The following is a 17,649-nucleotide window of genomic DNA, read 5'->3' as shown; positions in this document are numbered from 1 at the left end:
GTATATATGTAAACCACTTTGAATGTAGTTGCAAAATACCACAGAAAGGTGGTATATCAAGTCCTATTTCCCTTTCCCTATTTTCCAAAATGGCACTGGCCTCTTCTCTACTATGGCTTGCCTCTGAGGAAACAGGAAGTTAATTACATCAGAGAAGAGGCCAGTGCTGGTGTCAGGGCAGTGTATGGGAATTGCTGCCACTGCTGCCTTTTGAAAAATGGACAAAGAAGGTAAACTCAGGGAAGGGGGTGGAGGAAGCAAGGGGGAGATACCACTCCAGGAAGAGTTCCATCTTAGACCCCTGCCTCAAGTGGCCTAATGGTAGGCCTGTGGAGCTACCTAGTGTACCTAATGTAACTCACCTTGAGCTACTACTGAAAAAGGTGTGTGCAAAATCCAAATAAGTAAATAAATAAATGGTTGGAATTGGTACAACATCAAGTGAAGAAGTAGAAAATGGATTTATATTATGCTATTTTAATCAAATATTGTCACATCCAAAGAATACCTTGAGGAATACGGGTTTTAAAAGAATCTAAAATATTCTTTGACAATAGCAAATTTCTGAGAGACTAGATTATTTTACTGATTGACACATCCAAAAAAGAGAGTGAAAAGTTGAAAAAAGAAATTGAGACTAAAAACAAAATTATTCAGGAGGAATTCACAGACTATGGCAAGTACTTAGATGAAATCAAAAGAACTGAAATTTGACAAATTTAGATGAGATGACGTGGACTACAAGAAAGGATCCATTTACCCAGGGCCCAGATCTAGATCACAACCTTCTAGGCAATTTATGAATTCCAGACAAGGAATCAGAATCAGAACATAAGTGTTGCCATACTGGGACAGACCGAAGGTCAATGAAGCCTAGCATCCTATTTCTAACAGTAGCAAATCCAGATTACAAGTACCTGGCAAGATCCCAAAACAGTACAATACATTTTATGCTGCTTATGCTAGAAATAATGTCAAAAACAAAAAGAGGCTTACAAGTGTCTAAAAATATTTTGTAAACAATACACAAATGGGGATAGACACTGTGTGTTAAATGCAATGTGAAAATGTTGGCTAATGAAGGCGTCTCATATCAACATGGAAGTCTATATATATGAGCTTCCTTAACGGCTAAATAGCCGATGTACGGTTATAATCATGGACCACCTCCAACCAACCAGCAGTGCCAAATGTTCGGCAATACTATCGAACCAAATGGGCTTAACGCACATTTGCAATGGAACTGTTTCTTTTAAGCAGCTGTCTATTACGTAGGATTTTTTGTGGGAGGAGCCTAAAGTCGGTATATATTTCAAACGCCATCGCCATTTTGGATAGCTGTATATCGACACCAGTGACTGTGAAAGTTAGTCCTGTGGTTGCGGGTATATGACAGATATGCTTAATTCATTAGTTTGTTGTTACTAATACCTTTTCTCCGTGTTTTAGATGTGTATGCCCTTGAAAAAGCAGTAGACCGCGAAACAGGGTCCTGTCGGGCTCACAATGTCACCGGAGTTATCAGCAGTCTGATGGATGAAATCTTTTTTGAAATTTGATGAATTCGGGCCCCAGCAGATGGCCTTTTTGATTTAAACTATTAAGATAAGTGAATTTTTGCATTATATGTCTATTTTTGTTATAATGTTTATTTTGTGAACAGCAGTGCGCTTCTATATATTTTTCTTTACCTGAGGATAAATTCGAGAGTAAATAGATTATAGAGACTTTTTGATTCTCAGGTTTCCAAATATTAACAACATTTGGCACTGCTGGTTGGTTGGAGGTGGTCCATGATTATAACCGTACATCGGCTATTTAGCCGTTAAGGAAGCTCATATATATAGACTTCCATGTTGATATGAGACGCCTTCATTAGCCAACATTTTCACATTGCATTTAACACACAGTGTCTATCCCCATTTGTGTATGCTAGAAATAAGCAGTGGATTTTTCCCCAAGTCCAACTTAATAATGGCTTATGAACTTTTCTTTTAGGACCCTATCCAAACCTTTTTAAAACCCCGCTAAACTAACTGCTTTTACTACATTCTCATGCAACGAATTCCAGAGTTTAATTACATGTGAGTGAAGAAATATTTGCTACGATTTATTTTAAATTTACTACTTTTTAGCCTCATTGCATGCCCCCTTGTCCTAGTATTTTTGGAAAGAGTAAACAAGCGATGCACGTCTACCCATTCCACTCCATTCATTATTTTATAGACCTCTATCATATCTCCCCTCAGCCGTCTTTTCTCCAAGCTTAAAAACACTTTTTTGAGAGAACATGCATTCAGTGATAATGTATGTTTATGGAAGAGATACACTGATGATGTACTGTTGTTATGGCAAGAGGACCATTTGATGCACAGTGTTCTCATGCTTAAACTGAAAAAAGCTCTTCTCGTGAAGCAGTAAACTAGTACATGCAAATTACCATGGCATTATAAAACTGTGTGCTGAGCGAAAAAAAAAAAAAACTCATGCCACCATGGTAACATGCCACTATTTTCTGTATTGAGCAGAAATCTTATTTTCTCTCTGTTTCTGGTCAGTGCTAGGGCCAATCTCTATTCAGTATTCAGAACTGAATAGCGACTGTGTTATGCACTGACAGGAGGAGAAAAAAAAGACTTCTCCCTAAGGCTTTCTTGTCTAAGGCACCACTATCTCGAACACACCTGATCCAGGCACCCTGAGCCAGGGTACGTAGCATAGAGCATCCAGGGGCAGAGAGCCTCTGAAGCTGTCATACTACTCCCCCCCTACCCCCCCCTTTGCCTGGTCTCAGAGAGGCATCCAGTGGCATCTTTCTTACATGCCGTCATTGGACTTCATTGCTGAATCAGAGAGCACTTCCTTTTCTAAGCAGTCTGACTCCCAGCAAATCAACAGAATGCACTGCTAGGGTTCAGACATCAACATTTTGCAAGTTGTTGGAGCTGGAGCAAGCGCAAGTAGAGATTGCTCCTGTTTTCCGACCCAAGGTGGGTTGGTACTCACTTGGTCCACCAGGGATTTCTTCAGAGGGTGGAGGCTCCCAAGCTTACTAAGGCCATCAAGGTTTTTGTCAAGGAATGTGATGGAGGGTTTCAGGATCCAGTTGGACTACTAGAGATTTCTTCTGTAAGGAGGTCTTTGTTTCTTTTTGGGCTACCAGGAATCTTTGCTGCACTTCATCTTGGAAAACTCCTGTCACCTTCTGAGTCTTTACTCCAGTAAAGGTGGAAGTTATCAACGTGGGCTAGAGTTAAGATGTGTTATTTTACTTGTAACCCAGGTCTCATCAACTCCAGCACCAGCTCAGCTCATTCCACACCGACCCGAGTCACAGGGATACTTTACTTCCACTATACCACACTCTCGCTCACTGCATATTCTCTATTCAGCTTAGTTCTCTCAGTTCAAGGTTAGGAGTTGATTAAGGTACGGAATAGAGATCTGGGGTATAGTGTTACAGAATATGATTAGCAAGTTGTGTGCCTAAATTCTGATCTGTGCCAACCAGTGTTCATTATTTTCTGTTAAGTGCTGTTATCAGCACTCATTAGCTTGTTAAGCCAATTAAGTTACTCGCGGTATTATAGAATCCATTCCGATTTCAGCACCTAAATCTAAGCGCACTATATAGAATCCGGGGGATAATGGGAGATTGCATACTGTTAACCCCAGTTATTAGTAACTAGGTCTCATTTATAAAATGAGACCTGTGCTAAAACAGCACGATCTAGTGGTAAAAGAAAAACACATCTTAATGGTAGCCCACATTGATAACTATGTCCCTAAGTTATTTAAATATATGCACTTTATGAATGCAATAAATGAAATGAAAACTGTATTTAAAAATGCACTATGAATATAAAAATACCAAGGGTAATTATAAAGGAGTGAATCCAATAAATGACGCCAAAACTTAGGCACCAAAAAAATTCAGCTCTATAAAGGCACGCATCTTATATAGAATAGTGTTTAGCATGGATTCTGCGCCTAACTTTAGGGGGCTGGACTTACGCCTGTTAAAACCTAGTATAAATGCCAGCGCCCGAGTTAGGCAGCACTCTGTGTAATTCTGTACGCAACATTTCAGAACATTCCTGGAGTATTGTGTTCAGTTTTGGAGGCCGTATCTTGCTAAGGATGTAAAAAGAATTGAAGCAGTGCAAAGAAAAGCTACAAGAATGGTATGGGATTTGCGTTACAAGACGTATGGGGAGAGACTTGATGACCTGAACATGTATACTCTGGAAGAAAGGAGAAACAGGGGTGATATGATACAGACGTTCAAATATTTGAAAGGTATTAATCCGCAAACAAACCTTTTCCGGAGATGGGAAGGCGGTAGAATGAGAGGACATGAAATGAGATTGAAGGGGGGCAGACTCAAGAAAAATGTCAGGAAGTATTTTTTCACAGAGAGAGTAGTGGATGCTTGGAATGTCCTCCCGCGGGAGGTGGTGGAAATGAAAACGGTAACAGAATTCAAACGTGCGTGGGATAAACATAAAGGAATCCTGTTCAGAAGGAATGGATCCTCAGGAGCTTAGCCAAGATTGGGTGGCAGAGCCGGTGGTGGGAGGTGGGGCTGGTGGTTGGGAGGCGGGGATAGTGCTGGGCAGACTTATACGGTCTGTGCCTTGAAGAGGACAGGTACAAATCAAAGTAGGGTATGCACAAAAAGTAGCACATATGAGTTTATCTTGTTGGGCAGACTGGATGGACTGCAGGTCTTTTACTGCCGTCATCTACTATGTTACTATGCATGTTACTAAGTTCCTGACATGCCCATGGACACACCCTCTGTTGAGATATGCATCATAGGACTTAGGCGCCCTGTGTTATAGAATAGTGCGCATCCGGGAGCACACGCAAATTTTAATGAGTGCCCATTAGCATCAATAATTGGTTGTTAGCACCCAATTATTGATGATTTCAAGCTCATATACAATTTACTTGCATGCATGTCTATATATGGTGTGAAACTCTGGGCACCATATATAGACTCCAGGGGAAAATGTATAATATTATTATGTCTAAGAATTTCTGTACTGTGTGAGGAATTCTTAGTCATAAGCTTCTAGATGAAAATGCTTCCTCATCTTACAGATCACCTCTAAAGAACAGTCCTGTCGGGCCCTGAAAGCTCATGAACCAGAACCTCTTTGGATCAGTCTTAGGTTAGTCCAATAAAAACCTTCACATCTTGCAATGAGTGCACATAGCTCTAGGATCAGTACAGTCAGAGGAACTCTGCACTTCCTGACTTGGGAAAATACTCAGCGCCCCCCCCCCCCCCCCCCCCCCCCGATAGCCACTTCAGCATTAGCTGGACAGGATTAGTGCCTGATTGGCGTTAATCTTCTCTAGCAATCGGTTTTCCCCAGCCAGGTGTTAATGTACAGGAAATGCCCCCCCCCCCCCCCCCCCCCGGCTTCAATCATACTCAGATGCATGTGTGATTGAAAACAAGAGTCATACAGCAAGCTGAAATGGAAAGATAGACAATCCAAAAGTAACACTAGGAGAGACTGTCCACCCACACACATTCACCCCATGTCAGATTTAATATACTCTTAACAGTTCCAATCCTTAGGCATGTATCAGGCCTGCATGTGTGTTTGACCTCTAGGAAACTCCCAGAGGCAGAATACCATGAGAAAATACATTCTTGTGGCATTTCTGCTGAAAATAGTGCGGGGTCCCTCATGCTCTTTCTCACAGTGGCCTTAGCAGACATGCAGAAAGAATGTTCTTTGTCAGGGCGTCTGCAGTGAAGCCCTAGCTAGACAAGGGTTTTCTCATGCATTTGCCAGAGGAAAGGTGTAAGAAGAGATAGGCAGCATCTCCCATTTGCAGAAAGGGACACCTTCTTCCATAGGGCAGAGGATCTAAAATCTCACCAACCTTCTGCTTATTACAAGAGGCCTCAGTGTACTTTGCCATGCATGGAACTAACCCCCCCCCCCCCCCCCCCCCCCAACACACACACACATTCCCCTGTCTACTGACTTGTTTTATTCTTTGTTGTATTAATGCTTGGCGCAGTGTTAGAAATTAGTTCACCTGAAATAGGTTTTGGTTGTTTTGTGCAGTGTAGGCCAAATGTGATATTGCTGCTCGAATGAACTTGAAGCTCCAATGCAAATATGTCTGCTCCCAGATAATCAAGGGAAAAATGACAATGCAATAACTTTTATATGTTTTTTTTTAACTGATTACCACTTGTCTTGAGTACTTCTGAAATACCACATGGTACATCAAGAGTATAATTTCCATTTAAGGCATTATTTGGGCTCAATGTAATAAATATCAGCATTGGAGTTTACTTCCGGTTTAGAGTTTTTTTGTGTGCACTATAATGACTTCCAGTGTATCAAGGAATGCAACTCCCAGAAACTCAGTGCTATAATGGAAGTAAGTCCCTATACTAATCTTATTGCAGTTCACATAGAAAAGCATGTTAACAAGTTGCATACAGATCTACTTCTGAAGCAGCAAACTGCACTAAAGATTAGTGCCTTTTGAAGACACATTTCTCAAAAAAGGAGAAAGCGTCTATTGTTGAAGGCCTGCCCATCCATCCATTTGCATCTGTATCACTCTATGGTGTGACCTCACCTTGAGTATTGTGTTCAGTTCTGGTCACCATATCTCAAAAAAGATATAGAGGAATTAGAAATGGTTCAAAAAAAGAGTAACCAAAATGATAAAGGGGATGGAACTCCTCTCATATGAAGAAAGGCTAAAGAGGTTAGGGCTCTTCAGCTTGGAAAAGAGACAGCTGAGGGGAGATATGATTGAGGTCTACAAAATCCTGAGTGGTGTAGAAGGGGTAAAAATGAATCGATTTTTTAATCTTTCAAAAACAACAAAGACCAAGGGACACTAAATGGAATTACATGGAAATACTTTTAAAACAAATAGGAGGAAATATTTTTTTCATTCAAAGAATAGTTAAATTCTAGAACTCGTTGCTGGAGGATGTGGTACAGGCGGCTAGCGTATCTGGGTTTAAAAAAGGTTTGGACAAGTTCCTGGAGGAAAAGTCCATCATCTGCTATTGAGATGGACATGGGGGAAGCCACTACTTGCCCTGGGATTGGTTGCATGGAATGTTGCTATTAATTGTGTTTCTGACAGGTACTTGTGACCTGGATTGGCCATTGCTAGAAGCAGGATACTGGGCTAGATGGACCATTGGTCTGACTCAGTATTCTTATGTTCTTATCTTCAAACAGATGCATAGAGAGCCATAAAACAATGGACATGAAGGAGCACTGAGTTGCAGGTTGCCGAGACTAACTCCCACAGCTTAGAAGGGGTCACAGAGAAAGCAACCCAGCAACAAAAGAAGGAAAGGGATCACACATAAAATCATTAACATGCCAGCAATGATCCAATACCCATCGGCACCAAAAGGAAGACCCAAGGCTGTGAAATCATCATTGTGCTGCTGTCTTCACACCAAGACACCTCTTGGGCAGTGGCATCACTAGGAGTTGATGACAGTCTTCAGTTCTTGCCAGGTAAGCAAAAGCAGCACAGCCAAAAATGGTGTTGTGAGTAGCAGAAAGCCCCAGTCCACAGGCACATAGAGGAGCTGGAAATGAAATAAAGTAGGTGATGTTAGCTGGTGGATGACGAAGAGAAGGAGGGGGAAGGATGACTGAGCTAGGAGAGACGGAGAAGGGATGAGGGCTACCAGAAGAGAGGAAAAGAATGGGAACTAAAAAGTGGTAGAGGAAAGAAAGAGGCTATGATGAAGGAGAGGAGGTATGAGGGAGAGGCCTATGAAGAGGAGAGGGATATTATGAGAAGAGAAGGAGGGAGAGGGGATGTTAGAAGGAAGAGGTATAGAAGGAGGGCTATGAGAGGGTGAAAAGGAGGAGAGAGGGCTATGAGGTGAAGATATGGGGTTTGAATAGGTTTTCAAGAGGGAGAAGGGGGACTAAACGTGAAGTAGAGAGTGAAGTTGAGAGTGTGTGCTGTACAGGTCTTTGTCACCACAAGCAGAGACAGCAGAATGAACAAGAGACCAGCACACGGTGGAAGCAGTAGCAAAAGTTTTAATTCGACCCAAAATTTATGACTGACGTGGCCACATTTCACCAAAGGCTGTGTCAAAGGCGAAAAATAAAAAATAAAAACATAATCACAAACAGACAGACCTCACAGACCTGCCAACCAGAAACACAATAGGATCAGCACGAACATACCTAAATCTCCACTACCCAAGCTGCAAAGAACTCAAATACAAATCAACGTATGCATCCAGCTTTTCCTATTTAAGCGCACAACTATGGAACATACTACCAAAAGTCGTAAAAACAACGTATGACACCTACATTTCCGGAAATCACTAAAAGCAAACCTGTTCAAAAAGGCATACCCCACAGACCCAACATAAAAGCCTGAATACCTGCAACACAACGAAACCAAAGCTCGTAATGGACATAACTTACAGTGGGGGAAATAAGTATTTGATCCCTTGCTGATTTTGTAAGTTTGCCCACTGACAAAGACATGAGCAGCCCATAATTGAAGGGTAGGTTATTGGTAACAGTGAGAGATAGCACATCACAAATTAAATCCGGAAAATCACATTGTGGAAAGTATATGAATTTATTTGCATTCTGCAGAGGGAAATAAGTATTTAATCCCTCTGGCAAACAAGACCTAATACTTGGTGGCAAAACCCTTGTTGGCAAGCACAGCGGTCAGACGTCTTCTGTAGTTGATGATGAGGTTTGCACACATGTCAGGAGGAATTTTGGTCCACTCCTCTTTGCAGATCATCTCTAAATCATTAAGAGTTCTGGGCTGTCGCTTGGCAACTCGCAGCTTCAGCTCCCTCCATAAGTTTTCAATGGGATTAAGGTCTGGTGACTGGCTAGGCCACTCCATGACCCTAATGTGCTTCTTCCTGAGCCACTCCTTTGTTGCCTTGGCTGTATGTTTTGGGTCATTGTCGTGCTGGAAGACCCAGCCACGACCCATTTTTAAGGCCCTGGCGGAGGGAAGGAGGTTGTCACTCAGAATTGTACGGTACATGGCCCCATCCATTCTCCCATTGATGCGGTGAAGTAGTCCTGTGCCCTTAGCAGAGAAACACCCCCAAAACATAACATTTCCACCTCCATGCTTGACAGTGGGGACGGTGTTCTTTGGGTCATAGGCAGCATTTCTCTTCCTCCAAACACGGCGAGTTGAGTTCATGCCAAAGAGCTCAATTTTTGTCTCATCTGACCACAGCACCTTCTCCCAATCACTCTCGGCATCATCCAGGTGTTCACTGGCAAACTTCAGACGGGCCGTCACATGTGCCTTCCGGAGCAGGGGGACCTTGCGGGCACTGCAGGATTGCAATCCGTTATGTCGTAATGTGTTACCAATGGTTTTTGTGGTGACAGTGGTCCCAGCTGCCTTGAGATCATTGACAAGTTCCCCCCTTGTAGTTGTAGGCTGATTTCTAACCTTCCTCATGATCAAGGATACCCCACGAGGTGAGATTTTGCGTGGAGCCCCAGATCTTTGTCGATTGACAGTCATTTTGTACTTCTTCCATTTTCTTACTATGGCACCAACAGTTGTCTCCTTCTCGCCCAGCGTCTTACTGATGGTTTTGTAGCCCATTCCAGCCTTGTGCAGGTGTATGATCTTGTCCCTGACATCCTTAGACAGCTCCTTGCTCTTGGCCATTTTGTAGAGGTTAGAGTCTGACTGATTCACTGAGTCTGTGGACAGGTGTCTTTCATACAGGTGACCATTGCCGACAGCTGTCTGTCATGCAGGTAACGAGTTGATTTGGAGCATCTACCTGGTCTGTAGGGGCCAGATCTCTTACTGGTTGGTGGGGGATCAAATACTTATTTCCCTCTGCAGAATGCAAATAAATTCATATACTTTCCACAATGTGATTTTCCGGATTTAATTTGTGATGTGCTATCTCTCACTGTTACCAATAACCTACCCTTCAATTATGGGCTGCTCATGTCTTTGTCAGTGGGCAAACTTACAAAATCAGCAAGGGATCAAATACTTATTTCCCCCACTGTAACTCCTCCTCTCTAAGATCCCCCAATGTGTCTATCACACATGAACCTTATTCCACCACAATATCACCTTGTATTTGTTCATACCGGAATTGGCAAACGCCAATACTTTACTATATAAGCCACATTGAGCCTGCAAATAGGTGGAAAAATGTGGGATACAAATGTAACAAATAAATAAATAAACAAACAAACAAAAATTTATAATCACATCATAAAAAGAAAAATATTTACAGAAAAAATTATATCAAAATCATTAAGAACCATGCATAGCATATAAAGATATACAAAGCTGTAAACATAAAAAATGAAGGGACTTCAATACAGACAGCTGTGTCATCACAGTCCAGTGAGAAGGTAGGGAAGCATGAATTAAAAAAAATACCTACCTAGAGAGGCAAAATCAAATACAAACTTCTCTCTAGTGTAACATTCAAAGGGAATGCTAAAAACAATCAAACCAATTGGTACAAAATAATTATAAAAGCAAATTTAAACACAATCCTCTTAAAAACAAAACTCAGCTATTATATATCCTCTAAAAAATGTTAACAGAATCATTCAAAGCTCAGATCATAACGATGTGAATGCAGGAGCAAAGAACACTCTTTTCTACAGTTTATCTTAAAAGAACCCGATACAGGCAAGCTATGGATATATATCATAGTCCTGCAACATACCTTTCTAAAAATAATCACAAATTATTGCTTGTAAATGTGAATAAAATGAATACAAATGCTCAAACAACCATATTTAAAAAAACACAATTTAACCCCAAAGGACCAGTTTTTCAAAAATCGATAAAATAAAAAAAACAAAGGTCAAAATTGAAAGAAAAGACTTGCCCACCTCCAAAATATTTTTTAAAAACACTAAAAAATGGCTTACAATCTAGATTGGACTACAAAAGGTAGGGTAGGATGAGAACTACAATAATGATAGGAAAGTGGGGTGGGGAATCACACGGGGCAATTGTACGGTTCAGGTCCGCTGGCAAAGAGAGGCCTAAGAATAGGCATCAATGAACAAATGTTATTTTATAAAAGCCTTTTCTATATATAGAAGTAGGCTTTACACTCAGAAAAAGCTTTATAAAATTGTCCCCTAAACTTTACCTAATGTCCCCAAAATCTTTACCTAATTGTACATACAGGGAGAAATTCAGTAAATGGTGTCTAAAGATCAGCTGAAAAAATAGCGCATGGCACTCAAAGTTAGGCGTTGTTTATAGAATAGTGCTAAGCGCTGGGAACCACGACTACATTTAGGCATGGCCATTTACACCAGCAAAACCATGGTGCAAATCCCTGTGCATAAATTAGATGTGGACCCCCCCCCCCCCTTATTCTATAACAGCATGCATAAATTGTGGGAATGCCCCTGATTCACCCATTTCCCTCCTACAGCCACGCACCACTATGCGTAATATTTACACACAGATCCGGGCATATAAAGAGATGTGCATAATTTTTATTTAATGCCAATTAGCGCCAATAATTAATTGTTAGCTTCCAATTATCAGCACTAATTTTTATGTAGGACCATCAGAAGGGTGGACCACAATTGCTAAAAATGTGGTAACAAATCAATCCCATTTATTCACCAATTTAGTTTCTATGATTTTTATAGTTTGCATTTAATATTGTCTCTAGGATAGATATAAATATGACTTATCTTAATCAATCTGCAGGAGACAATAAACTCTGACATGAGTCATGTTTTTCACTACTGCACCAGGAGGTCTCCTGAAAAACAAGTACAATTGTACATTATATATATATATATATATATATATATATATATATATATATATATATATATATATATATATAAATTCAAATTATAAATCTAATATTTAATATTCAAATCATTTGCAATTTTAAGGTTTAGTCAGTATTTTAAAAAATGGTGGTGGCAGTTTTTATTTATATACTCATACTGTAGTCAGGTGACACAAGGGATCAATCACAGCTTACCATCACACAACCGTCATCCATTCTTGTTTTGCATTCAGTCCAAGTGGGGTTATGGATTGGTGGAAATAAATCCAACATTGTTCCTTATAATTAAGGAAATATTCATAGTTACCCCGTCCCATGATTGTATTATATTATCAATAATACGCCAGCGAAGATCTTCATAGTTATGTTTATAATCTATCCAATGCCGAACTAGTGGAACTGATAGAACTTCATTCTTTATCCATGACTTATGATCATTCAATCTGAGCTTCACTGAACAAGATGATCTACCATATAAACCAGATTACAAGGGCAAACAATGCTATAGATAACATACTTTGAAGAGCAGTCTGTATCTGATCTGGACATAATATTTATACCAGTATGTGGATCAGTCCAAGTCATACCTTCTGTGGTTAGATGATACCACTAACCACTGCCATATTTGTTATGACTATATGTTACAATATGGATCACCATATCCAATCTTTTTCAAATTATTTAATTCAAATTAGAGTTTATATACCACTAAAATCCCCTTTCCAGGGTTCAGTGCGGTTTACAACAATTAGATTACTCTGGGTAGAACATTGCATCAGAAGGATAGCAGGTGATCATAAGAAGAGGAAGAGATCTGGTTGTAAGGAATCAATAGCAGTTCTGAAGGTTTCATGAGAGTGTTGCAAGATGGATCAGGAGTCCGTTATAGGGAAGTGAAAAGTTCTCAGCTTCTTCCTAAAGCTAAGGTAGCTGTTGTCTGTTCTGATGACAATGGGTAGAGAGTTTCATAAATTATTCCAAAATTTGCTTAACAGCCCTTTGACAGACCATATCAAAGTGGTTTAAATAGTTTAAGTTGCATGTGCTAATCAGAATACGACCTGATTTGCATGTGCAACTCAAGTCTCACTATATAGAATCTGGGGGGGTATTGTGTTCATTCCTTTTGAGATTACGCAATAGAACTACCTTGGCAATAAGCAGCTATAGGTGACTTTGAAAAGATATCATACAACTGTAGAACCCGCCAGTGGGATTTTACTGAATGCACAATCTGAAACGAAATATTTGAATAGGGTAAAACAAAAGTCAAACATTTTCTGCCTTGTCACTGGTGGTAATTCAAAAGCAGTTCATGTTGTGCAAATCTAACTCTTAGATATGCCTTCTGGATCGCAGCATGTGGATAACCACATTGTTTATAACACTGATATAGATCTTTGGCATGTTGTTTAAAGTCTAGAAATGATGAACAAACACATTTGATTCTTAAAAATATGGGCATAAGGCACGCATTATGTGCAAATGTGTAGCCACAAAACACCATGTGAATGGCAGGCACAAGTGTTCATGCCTATGTGGGATCATATTTATGTGTAACTTACAGTATTTTGTACGTTACATGCATATCTGGGAGACCCGTATAAAAGAAAAGTGGGATGTTTGACCACGGAAAACCAAAGACTGGACAAATAAATTTTTAAAAACAATTATTTATTGATGAAAAAAAAGACTTGACACAAACGTTGTGTTTCGGCCGTTAGGCTTGCATTAGGAGTCTACAAAACATATATGAACACATATACATAATTAAGAAATGATAGCTATACAAACAATGTGACATGTAAAAAAGTTTTTAAACATTTGAGTCTCCTGTTTTATCTGCGATTTTAGTTTACATGTCGCATTGTTTGTATAGCTATAATTTCTTAATTATGTATACGTGTTTATATGTGTTTTGTAGACTCCTGATGCAGGTCTAACGGCCGAAACACAACGTTTGTGTCGAGTCTTTTTTCATCAATAAATAATTTTTTTAAAGAATTTATTTGTCCAGTCTTTGGTTTTCCGTGGTCAAACATCCCACTTTTCTTTTAAACCTGTATTCTCTCGTGGGGTGTTCGAATTCTCTGCCTGCGGCGGATCATCTGGACATATACTATCTGGGAGACCCGCCCATTGCCCTCCTACGCTCAGCCCTTGTTTATGCCCCCCTTCAACATATATGCTAAAGGGACTGCTCGTGTATGTTACAGAATCCCGGGTAGCATATATGCAGCTAAGTCCCAACTGTGGTGCCTTTTACCAGTGTATATTTATATTCTGTAACATATGTGGGTATGAGGCCTCTACTCTTTTGTGCTACTTTATAGAATTACCCGACTCCAGAAAAAGGAGGACAGATTGAGCCAGTCTGGGTTTTACTTCCATTGCTTTCAATGGAAGCAAAACCCAGACTGGATCAATGTGTCCTTTTTCTGGAACCCTGTGGTAACCCCTTAGGTGTCCTTTAGTTGACCTTGCTGAATCTGGGTGTTTCAATATCTCATAACCCCTAGAGATGTGATTAACTCTTTCAGTTCTTTCTCCAAAAAACAATCAATACCCCTAAGCTTCTGCTTTGAAGACATTATTGGTGCAGGAGGTGACACACTGCTCATACTCTCACAATGTTTTGGTTCCCCCTTGTGGGATGATGCGTCCTGTGTGCTGTGATATCCAGAACTACTCTCCACTTTCCATTTCACTAGTCTGTATTAGCTTGTCCACTCATTTCTGTTTCGTAATTAGGACTTTCTGAAGAAAGAAGGCAATGGTAAGACCCAAAACAGAGCTTTCAGGGAGAAGGGCTGTGCCAACAGAACAGAAAGATTTTCCTGCACTATCCTGTGGTTCCAAAAATCTCCCTAGCTTAAATTCAGCTGCATAATGTGCTACCTACTCTTGGTACTTAGCGATAAAAGAAATCTTGGCATCTCTCAATTTCTGCAACTCGCAGATTCATCTGATATTTGACAATAGTAAAAATTTTGTTACTTCTGAGATTCTAAAATACTTATGTGGCCTGCTGCCTCTGTCCTGACATCCAAACCAGTAGTTTGACAAGCAGGTAATATGAGCTGCCTCTGGAATTTGTCCTGCACTCCGTTATATCAAAGCTGAGACTGCCTTGATATAAAGGAAGGTGAACTGAGGTTGCTTGGTTAGCTCCAGCTGTGCCAAAAAGAAATCCCTAGACCAGTGGTTCTCAATTCAATCCTTGGGGGCACACCCAGCCCATCAGGTTTTCAGGATATCCACAATGAAAATGCATGAGATAAATTTGTATGCACTATGCTTCCCTTGTATCACCTTTTCTTATAGGAAGTTATCCATACCTTTTTAAACCCCACTAAGCTAACTGCTTTTACTACATTCACTGGCAATGAATTCCAGAGTTTAATTACGCATTGACATGGGGATGATCAAAAGCAAATGCCAGCGCTAGAGGCTGTTAGCGCCATACTAGCACAGATGTTTGCTACCACCCAATAATCTTTTTCTCAGGTGCTGACCCCTAAGGTGGACCCTAGCATTAGATAACTATGACTTGGATTATTCTTCCCAATGTGCATCACTTTGCATTTGTCTGCATTAAATTTTCTCTGCCTTTTGGATGCCCAGTCTTCCAATCTCCTAAGGTCTTCCTGCAATTCTTCACAATCCACATGCATTTTGATAACTTTGAATAGTTTTGTGTCATCCACAAATTTAATCACCTCACTTGTCATTCTGATTTCCAGATCATTTATAAATACAGTATGTTAAATGGCACCAGTCCCAGTACAAATCCCTGTGGCACTCTACTATTCACCTCCATTGAGAAAAATGGCCATTTAATCCTACCCTCTGTTTTCTGTTCAATAACCAATTCCTAAGCCACAACAGAACATTGCCTCCTATACCATGACTCTTTAATTTTCTCAGAAGTCTCTCATGAGGAACCTTAGTGCACATGGATGACCCATGTAAGGGCACACTGAGGTCACTTGTTACTGCAGATTAGTAAAACAGCCCTTAAGTCTTTGAAAATGTACCCTAGAATAACTTAAAACTTTAAAAAATCACAACTTAATATCCAAACTGAAAATACATTTTTTCTTTTGCCTTTGTTGTTTGTTTTGTGCTTCTTCATCCTCCAGCATTCTACCCCTTCTATGATCTTGCCTACTTTTTCCTGACTTAGTTCCTGGTTCTCATTTCCATTACATTTATTTCTTTCTCCCCCCACCCCCACTTCTATCCAAGTAACTTCTGTAACCCAGAGAGACCCAGACAAAAATTGGGGAGAATGCAGCCCACCACCCAGAAAGACTGATCAGGATTAGGCAGAGTGTAGCCACAGGTGGGCCATGGGCCACCTCTTAAACTCTGACTTATGAGTTGTATGGGCTAGAAGGGAAAAGAACAACTGGAAGAAGATGCAGGCACTGGCCACATGGGCTGAATTGTAGCAGATCACATGGAACAGAAGAAGAAAGAAGCTGTCATGATGACTTAATCAACATGTGTGATTGAAGGAAGGATAAAGCTGCCATTGAACTGGCCTAGAGGTGGGGGTTGGGAGGATGGGGAATATGTATGGGTTGGGCTGAAAGTCTGGAGTGGGGGACATAGAATGCTGGGGAGGGCTCAAAAACCTTCCTTTTAAAGGACACATATGTGACCCCCCCCCCCCCCAAGAAGTCCTCTGGCATGGGGCTGGAGGCAGGATGATCTTCTTGGGGGTCACTAAGAAAATATGGTCTGAGTTTTCCAGCCTGGTGGGTGGACATGGGAGGGCCCAGCCTAGGAGTTGATAAAAGAATTGGGTCTTGTGAAAATGTGGTCTTTGCCACCCCTGGCGAGACCCATGTAACGAGAGGGAAGTCTGAGGATAAAGAAAGGAGGAATTTGTAGCTCTCAGTAGATGAGACCCCTGCCACAGGACATCAGGTGCCTGCAGCTGATTTCCCCAAGTGGAGAACCTTAAGGGAAGGAGTGCATAGGGGATAAGACACCCCAGGTAGAAGAGAAGGGGGAGTAGAGGAGCATCACTTCTGGCAGGGTATTTGCTGGTGCTCGGAAGAACCCTGATCCGGGATGGGACAGATAGGATAAGAGACAAAATAATTGAAACATTCATATCTTTGTAAGCCCTGAACTGTATTGGAGGAGATAAATTCTGAAGCTGACCTGTGATTATGATATACCCTGAAACTGTACATACCAAAGCATTTATGAACTGGAGTTAACCCCAGAGTCGTTTGGATCATTTTTGTGTGAACGTGGTCGTGGATTATAACGTGCCCCAAGTAAAGATTTCCCTTTGGCTTACTGGGTTTTAGCCCAGCCCTGGCCTGTGCCAAGCTGATCTTAAACCTTAAGTGTTGTGCGAACCCTGGTCCAGGGTACTTGACATGGGGAGCTTAGCCAGCAGCCCTGACTGTGGGGCATGCCAAGGTTACATATATGATAAGTAACAGTGACTTATACCACGGGTCTTGAGCATCCCCCGAATGATCTCTGGTGATGGAGATGGGCAGGTCATGCCTCCATCCTGTCGGCATTTGCTTTTATCTTTCTCTTATCTAAAATGTAACTTCTTTTCCTTTCAATTTTTGCTTTGTTATTTGATGACACTTTGTAAACTGCTCAGAAGACTCAACAAATGGCTGGTATATCAAACACTGATTAACCTTGGAAACTTGGAGAGGGTAAAAAGAGTGCTAGAATCTGACTAGGAAGAGGGGTGGAGGAGAATGCTTGGGTCAGACTAGGGAGATTGCGTAATACAAGAATGTTGGGATCATGGAAAGGAAGGAAAGAGAGGAGGA

The sequence above is a fragment of the Microcaecilia unicolor genome, chromosome 3 (genome assembly GCF_901765095.1).
Source record: "Microcaecilia unicolor chromosome 3, aMicUni1.1, whole genome shotgun sequence".
In the NCBI taxonomy this organism is placed as follows: domain Eukaryota; kingdom Metazoa; phylum Chordata; class Amphibia; order Gymnophiona; family Siphonopidae; genus Microcaecilia; species Microcaecilia unicolor.
This window is presented reverse-complemented; position numbering follows the sequence as displayed.